The following is a 9,145-nucleotide window of genomic DNA, read 5'->3' on the forward strand; positions in this document are numbered from 1 at the left end:
GTTCGGCGAGCACGAGGTGGCCGACGCGCGTGCGGCGGCGATGCAGGGCGAGCGCGGTGGCGCGCGGCGCGGCGCGGCGCGGCAGGCTGCTGCTAGCTAGCTAGCTCGCTTGCATGCACGCAGCGGTGCACGCAGGCCCGTGCTAGCTAGCTTGCTTGCATGCACGCAGTGGTGCACGTAGGCGCGCGGCTAATGCCAGCTAGCTAGCTCGTATGCACGCAAGGCCCGGGCAGAGTAGCTCCGGCAGGGACGGGGGACGGGCGCCGGGCGGGGAGTAGCTCCGGGCGCCGGCGAGAAGTAGCTCCGGGCGCCGGCGAGAAGCACAACGCGGGACGAGATGTGGTACGTGGGTGGTGGGCCAGTACAGAGAAAAGTAGGACAGAGAAGTGAGCCTGTGACAAGTAGGCCATACCTCGCATGCAGCGGACGGAGCGGACGGAGCGGACGAGGAGCACGCAGCCGTGGACCCAAATGCAACCCAAATTTGAGATCGAAATAGGTCCGAGCGTACACAAAACAGACAAGAAATGAAAAAGGGTCCGAGCGTTGGACAGTCGTTTTTGTCCGCGCGAACCAAACGGACACGAGCGGACGAAATGGGTCGTCCCATTGGAGTTGCTCTAACGAAGGAGTGCCGAAGGAAAAGGTTTAGAACTTGAGATGCGTGCCATTGATTTCTAGAATTTGGTTTATTTTGGACCAACCCAATAGGCATTTCAAAATTCCTAATAAACTTTAGAGGTCCATTTAGCCCATTCGTGCAAGGCAAGAGCTGGGTTAATCCCACATTGCTAGTTTGATAGGAGCTGGACCTCCTTGGAGCATATACAACCGGACCCCTCAAACCCGTCTCAAACGCCCGGGCAGGCCGCCCGATCACGATATTTGGACCTAGACGGGCCCCTCAAACGGCCCTCAAACGCCTGGACTGACCGACACACCCCATATCTAGCCCAAATATGGGGCACCCTCCGCGTCGTCCGGCTCGCAGCTCCGCCACTGCGGCCGCTCCGCAGGCGTTCCAAGGCTCTCTGCCGCCAGCTCCGGGAGAGCGCTCCCGCCCTCGCCTCGGGGGACATCGTTGCCGGCCCGGACGCCACCGTGGTACGCCCAGCAACTCTCCGGCTCTGCCTTGCGCTTGATGTGTTCGACACATTGACGGACCGGAATTGTTGTGATTTTTGGTAGGTAAATGATGGATTCCGATGCTTCATCGGACGAGGAGTATGGACCGACAGAGCTTGACCAAATGTTTCAAGATGAGTTCTTTGATTCGTCGGATTCGGACGAAGAAATGGACATGAGCATGCTCATGAGCATGCAAGAGGAAATGGACCGTCAAGTGGAGAATATTCTCAACTTCAGGGCTCAATCAAAGGGAGAAGACTGATCAATCGGTACAGGGTGTCCAGAGAAAATCTACTGCACAATGACTACTTTGCTCCCACACCTTCTTTCCCGGATGATCCATGGTTTTGTCACCGTTTTCACATGTGGAAATCATTGTTTTTGCGCATTGTGGAGGGAATGGAGGCACACGACGACTACTTCAAGCTGAGAAGGGATTGATGCGATCAATTCTTTTTCTCGGCCAAGCAAAAGTGCACGACTGCTCTGAGGATGCTTGCATTTGGTACTGCTGCAGATGCCATTGGTGAGATGATCATGATGGGGGAGAGCACGTGCCTGAAGACTACTATCAAATTTCCGCGCGTGGTTGAGGTGTTTGGACCAGAGTATCTCAAAGAACCAAATGCAGAGGACACAGAGAAGTTGTTGGCTATTGGAGAGGCAAGGGGGTTCCCAGGAATGCTCGGATCAATTGATTGCATGCATTGGCAATGGAAAAACTACCCCAAAGGTCTGCGGGGAATGTATCAAGGTCACACCAGAGAGGCCACCATCATACTAGAAGCGGTGGCATCACATGACTTATGGATCTGGCACGCTTTCTTTAGAATGCCCGGTTCTCACAACGACATCAATGTGCTTCAACGATCTCCGGTGTTCAGGAGGCTTTGCAAATGGGAATCACCGCAGTGCAACTACACCATCAACGCCCGGGACTACAACATGGGGTACTATCTTGCCTATGGTATCTATCCTCTGTGGGCAGCATTTGTAAAGACCATATCCGAGCCGCGTGGCAACAAACAGAGCCACTTTGTAACAATGCAGGAAGCGACTAGGAAGGACGTGCAGAGGGAATTTGGTGTGCTTCAGGCTCGTTGGGGAATTGTGCGGAGCGCTGCAATGATGTGGGAATCAGAAACTTTGTGGAAGCTGATGACATTTTGTGTTATTCTGCACAATATGATTGTCGAGGATGAGGGTGATGGTGTAGCCCAAACCCATGATTTTGAAGTACCCGGAGAACAAGTTGAAATCCCGGGAGATCAAGATGCGGCTCAACTTATGAACTTTCCGCAGATGCATTAGAATCTTTGAGACCAGCAGGTGCACACACAACTACTCAATGATCTTGTGGAGCACATGTGGATCCACAATGGCAACTAAGGAAGCAGTGCTTGAGTTTGGCAACATCTATTTATGTGCGACATTGTGTTGCATGATCGACGTGCATGTAATTGCATGGATTGGAGAGTCCAGATTTGAGATATGTGGATGCACAGAACAAAATATGAGGGCCCGTCCGGATGCGCCTGCGAGCGTGCCCGGGTGCGTCCGCGAATGTTTGAGGGGCCGGATTTGCCAAGTCCGGCTGAGATGCTCTTATAAGGGAGTATGTTTCTCCACATGTATGAGCATGAGAACAATAGAGACATTCACGACATGGCCGGTGAGGACGTCGACACCAAAACCAATGCTTTTGTCACAGCTCTGTACGTCTTCGCGTTCTTTCTGTTTAATATCCTGCCACAGTTTCATATTCACTACTTCAAATGTCATTTGCATACTCTCCGTCGGATTGCATGACTTGTCTTATCTCTGCTATGATAGTCATGTTTTATGTACTATTTTTGTTAATAAAATCATATTGTAAATTGATCATATTTCCAACAACCCCAAAACCTTATCATAGGCAATTTACCCCGAGTGGTTTTGCTGCTTCCATGAGGCCTCCTAAGTTTGAGGGTGTGCACTATAAGAGGTGGTGTGTGAGAGACGTTTTATGGTTTCAAACCATGAGCTGCTATGATGCCACTCTTGGGAAACCTGAAGGGGTTCTTGATTCTCAGTAGGAACAAACTTTAATATCCTACCACAGTTTCTTGTCCTAACTTCTGTTCTACATATGTTCTGTTCATATTCACTACTTCAAATGCCATTTGCATACTCTCTGTTCGATTGCATGACTTGTCTTATCTCCGCTATGATAGTCATGTTTTATCTACTATTTTTGTTAATAAAATAATATGGTAAATTGCTCATATTTCTAATAATCCAAAAAATTTATCATAGGAAATTTACCCCGAGTGGTTTTGCTGCTTCCATGAGGCCTCCTATGTTTGAGGGTGTGCACTAGAAGAGGTGGCGTGTGAGAGCCGTTCTATGGTTTCAAACCATGAGCTGCTATGACGCCACTCTTGGGAAACCTGAAGGAGTTCTTGATTCTCAGCAGGAACAAGCTTTTCAAAAAACTGATACCTTGTTTAAGGCTGCTCTCTTGAGTGTTTTTGGTGAGAACATAGTTGATGATTATGCGTCAATTGGTAATGGCAAAGATATGTGGGACGCACTCGAGGCCAAGTTTGGGGGTCTCAGATGCCGCCACTAAGCTATATATCATGGAACAATTCTATGACTACAGGATGACTGATGAGCGCTCCGTGGTTGAGCAAGTTCATGAGATACACTCATTTGCTAGAGAATTTGAGCACTTCAATCGTATGTTACGGGACAAGTTTGTTACCAGAGGCATCATCACTAAGCTTCTCTCTCGTGGAGGAACTTTGCTACCTCTCTGAAGCATAAGAGGCAGGAGTTTTCCATTTAGGATCTCATTGGTACTCTTGATGTGGAAGAGAAGGCGAGAGCGAAAGACATACGTGCTCGAGGTATTGAGGGAGGGTCTAGTGGCAATCTAGTACAGAAGAAAAACTTCCAGCCCCACAAGTTCAAGAACAAGGGCAAGTTTTATGGTAAAGGGAAGTTTGATGGGAAGAACAAGGCTTGGCAGCACATCCACTTCAAGAAGAAGACTGATAAGAACAAAGGAGTTTACCATGTGTGCGGAGATCCTGATCATTGGGCTCCTAGTTGCCATCCGTTCTGACAAGCGTCTGTTGGGGAACGTAGTAATTTCAAAAAATTCCTACGCACACGCAAGATCATGGTGATGCATAGCAACGAGAAGGGAGAGTATTGTCCATGCACCCTCGTAGACCGAAAGCGGAAGCGTTAGAACAATGCGGTTGATGTAGTCGTACGTCTTCACGATCCGACCGATCCAAGTACCGAACGTACGGCACCTCCGAGTTCAGCACACGTTCATCTCGATGATGATCCCCGGACTCCGATCCAGCAGGGTGTCGGGGAAGAGTTCCGTCAGCAGGACGGCGTGGTGACGGTGATGATGTTCTACCGACGCAGGGCTTCGCCTAAGCACCGCTACGATATGACCGAGGTGGAATATGGTGGAGGGGGGCACCGCATACGGCTAAGGAACGATCACGAAGATTAACTTGTGTGTTATGGGGTGCCCCCTGCCCCCGTATATAAAGGAGGGAGGGGGGAGGTGCGGCCGGCCCCTAGGGGTGCTCCTGGAGGAGTCCTACTCCCACCGGGAGTAGGACTCCCCCCCTCTTGCCTTGTCGGAGAAGGAAGGGGGAAGGGGGAAAGAGGAAAGGGGGGCGCCGCCCCCCCCCTTCCTTGTCCTATTCGGACTAGGGGGGAGGTGGCGCGCGGCCTGCCCTGGCCGGCCCTCCTCTTCTCCCTTAGGGCCCATGTAGGCCCATTAACCCCCCCGGGGGGGGGGGGTTCCGGTAACCCCCCAGTACTCCGGTAAAATCCCGATTTCACCCGGAACGATTCTGATATCCAAATATAGGCTTCCAATATATAAATCTTTATGTCTCAACCATTTCGAGACTCCTCGTCATGTCCGTGATCACATCCGGGACTCCAAACAACCTTCGGTACATCAAAAACTATAAACTCATAATATAACTGTCATCCTAACGTTAAGCGTGCGGACCCTACGGGTTCGAGAACTATGTAGACATGACCTAGAACAGTTTCCGGTCAATAACCAATAGCGGAACCTGGATGCTCATATTGGCTCCTACATATTCTACGAAGATCTTTATCGGTCAAACCGCATAACAACATACATTGTTCCCTTTGTCATCGGTATGTTACTTGCTCGAGATTCGATCGTCGGTATCCAATACCTAGTTCAATCTCGTTACCGGCAAGTCTCTTTACTCGTTACGTAATGCATCATTCTGTAACTAACTCATTAGCTACATTGCTTGCAAGGCTTATAGTGATGTGCATTACCGAGAGGGCCTAGAGATACCTCTCCGACAATCGGAGTGACAAAACCTAATCTCGAAATACGCCAACTCAACATGTACCTTTGGAGACACCTGTAGAGCTCCTTTATAATCACCCAGTTACGTTGTGACGTTTGGTAGCACACAAAATGTTCCTCCGGTAAACGGGAGTTGCATAATCTCATAGTTGTAGGAACATGTATGAGTCATGAAGAAAGCAATAGTAACATACTAAACGATCAAGTGCTAAGCTAACGGAATGGGTCATGTCAATCACATTATTCTCCTAATGATGTGATCCCGTTAATCAAATGATAACTCATGTCTATGGTTTGGAAACATAACCATCTTTGACTAACGAGCTAGTCAAGTAGAGGCATACTAGTGACACTATGTTTGTCTATGTATTCACACATGTATTATGTTTCCGGTTAATACAATTCTAGCATGAATAATAAACATTTATCATGATATAAGGAAATAAATAAGAACTTTATTATTGCCTCTAGGGCATATTTCCTTCAGTCTCCCACTTGCACTAGAGTCAATAATCTAGATTACACAGTAATGATTCTAACGCCCATGGAGTCTTGGTGCTGATCATGTTTTGCTCATGGAAGAGGCTTAGTCAACGGGTCTGCAACATTCAGATCCGTATGTATCTTGCAAATCTCTATGTCTCCCACCTGGACTTGGTCCCGGATGGAATTGAAGCGTCTTTTGATATGCTTGGTCCTCTTGTGAAATCTGGATTCCTTTGCCAAGGCAATTGCACCAGTATTGTCACAGAAGATCTTCATTGGTCCCGATGCACTAGGTATGACACCTAGATCGGAAATGAACTCCTTCATCCAGACTCCTTCATTTGCTGCTTCTGAAGCAGCTATGTACTCCGCTTCGCATGTAGATCCCGCCATGACGCTTTGTTTAGAACTGCACCAACTGACAGCTCCACCGTTCAATATAAACACGTATCCGGTTTGCGATTTAGAATCGTCCGGATCAGTGTCAAAGCTTGCATCGACGTAACCATTTATGACTAGCTCTTTGTCACCTCCATAAACGAGAAACATATCCTTAGTCCTTTTCAGGTATTTCAGGATATTCTTGACCGCTGTCCAGTGATCCACTCCTGGATTACTTTGGTACCTCCCTGCTAAACTTATTGCTAAGCATACATCAGGTCTAGTACACAGGATTGCATACATGATAGAGCCTATGGCTGAAGCATAGGGAGCATCTTTCATTTTCTCTCTATCTTCTGTTGTGGTCGGGCATTGAGTCTGACTCAACTTCACACCTTGTAATACAGGCAAGAACCCTTTCTTTGCCTGATCCATTTTGAACTTTTTCAAAACTTTATCAAGGTATGTGCTTTGTGAAAGTCCAATTAAGCGTCTTGATCTATCTCTATAGATCTTGATGCCCAATATGTAAGCAGCTTCACCGAGGTCTTTCATTGAAAAACTTTTATTCAAGTATCTCTTTATGCTATCCAGAAATTCTATATCATTTCCAATTAACAATATGTCATCTACATATAATATCAGAAATGCTACAGAGCTCCCACTCACTTTCTTGTAAATACAGGCTTCTCCAAAAGTCTGTATAAAACCATATGCTTTGATAACACTATCAAAGCATTTATTCCAACTCCGAGATGCTTGCACCAGTCCATAAATGGATCGCTGGAGGTTGCACACTTTGTTAGCACCTTTTGGATCGACAAAACCTTCTGGTTGCATCATATACAACTCTTCTTCCAGAAATCCATTCAGGAATGCAGTTTTGACATCCATTTGCCAAAGTTCATAATCATAAAATGCGGCAATTGCTAACATGATTTAGACAGACTTAAGCATCATTACGGGTGACAAAGTCTCATCGTAGTCAACTCCTTGAACTTGTCGAAAACCTTTCGCAACAAGTCGAGCTTTGTAGACAGTTACATTACCATCAGCGTCAGTCTTCTTCTTGAAGATCCATTTATTTTTGATGGCTTGCCGATCATCGGGCAAGTCAACCAAAGTCCATACTTTGTTTTCATACATGGATCCCATCTCAGATTTCATGGCCTCAAACCATTTTGCAGAATCTGGGCTCATCATCGCTTCCTCATAGTTCGTAGGTTCGCCATGGTCAAGTAACATGACTTCTAGAATAGGATTGCCGTACCACTCTGGTGCGGATCTTACTCTGGTAGACCTACGAGGTTCAGTAGTAACTTGATCTAAAGTTTCATGATCAATATCATTAGCTTCCTCACTGATTGGTGTAGTTGTCACAGGAACCGGTTCTTGTGATGAACTACTTTCCAATAAGGGAGCAGGTACAGTTACCTCATCAAGTTCTACTTTCCTCCCACTCACTTCTTTCAAGAGAAACTCTTTCTCTAGAAACGATCCAAATTTAGCAACAAAAATCTTGCCCTCAGATCTATGATAGAACGTGTACCCAATAGTCTCTTCTGGGTATCCTATGAAGACACATTTCTCCGATTTGGGTTCGAGCTTATCTGGTTGAAGTTTCTTCACATAAGCATCGCATCCCCAAACTTTAAGAAACGACAACTTTGGTTTCTTGCCAAACCATAGTTCATAAGGCGTCGTCTCAACGGATTTTGATGGTGCCCTATTTAACGTGAATGCAGCCATCTCTAAAGCATAACCCCAAAACGATAGCGGTAAATCAGTAAGAGACATCATAGATCGCACCATATCGAGTAAAGTACGATTACAATGTTCGGACACACCATTTCGTTGTGGTGTTCCGGGTGGCGTGAGTTGCGAAACTATTCCACATTGTTCCAAATGTAAACCAAACTCGTAACTCAAATATTCTCCTCCACGATCAGATCGTAGAAATTTTATTTTCTTGTTACGATGATTTTCCACTTCACTCTGAAATTCTTTGAACTTTTCAAATGTTTCAGACTTGTGTTTCATCAAGTAGATATACCCATATCTGCTCAAATCATCTGTGAAGGTGAGAAAATAATGATACCCGCCGCGAGCTTCAATATTCATTAGACCACATACATCAGTATGTATGATTTCCAATAAAATAGTTGCTCGCTCCATAGTTCCGGAGAATGGCGTTTTAGTCATCTTGCCCATGAGGCACGGTTCGCAAGTACCAAGTGATTCATAATCAAGTGATGCCAGAAGTCCATCAGTATGGAGTTTCTTCATGCGCTTTACACCGATATGACCTAAACGGCAGTGCCACAAATAAGTTGCACTATCATTATCAACTCTGCATCTTTTGGCTTCAACATTATGAATATGTGTATCACTACTATTGAGATTCAATAAAAATAGACCACTCTTCAAGGGTGCATGACCATAAAAGATATTACTCATATAAATAGAACAACCATTATTCTCTGATTTAAATGAATAACCGTCTCGCATCAAACAAGATCCAGATATAATGTTCATGCTTAACGCTGGCACCAAATAACAATTATTTAGGTCTAAAACTAATCCCGATGGTAGATGTAGAGGTAGCATGCTGACTGCGATCACATCGACTTTGGAACCATTTCCCACGCGCATCGTCACCTCGTCCTTAGCCAATCTTCGCTTAATCCGTAGTCCCTGTTTCGAGTTGCAAATATTAGCAACAGAACCAGTATCAAATACCCAGGTGCTACTGCGAGCATTAGTAAGGTACACATCAATAAC

This window comes from Triticum aestivum, chromosome 3B, assembly GCF_018294505.1.
Source record: "Triticum aestivum cultivar Chinese Spring chromosome 3B, IWGSC CS RefSeq v2.1, whole genome shotgun sequence".
Lineage (NCBI taxonomy): Eukaryota > Viridiplantae > Streptophyta > Magnoliopsida > Poales > Poaceae > Triticum > Triticum aestivum.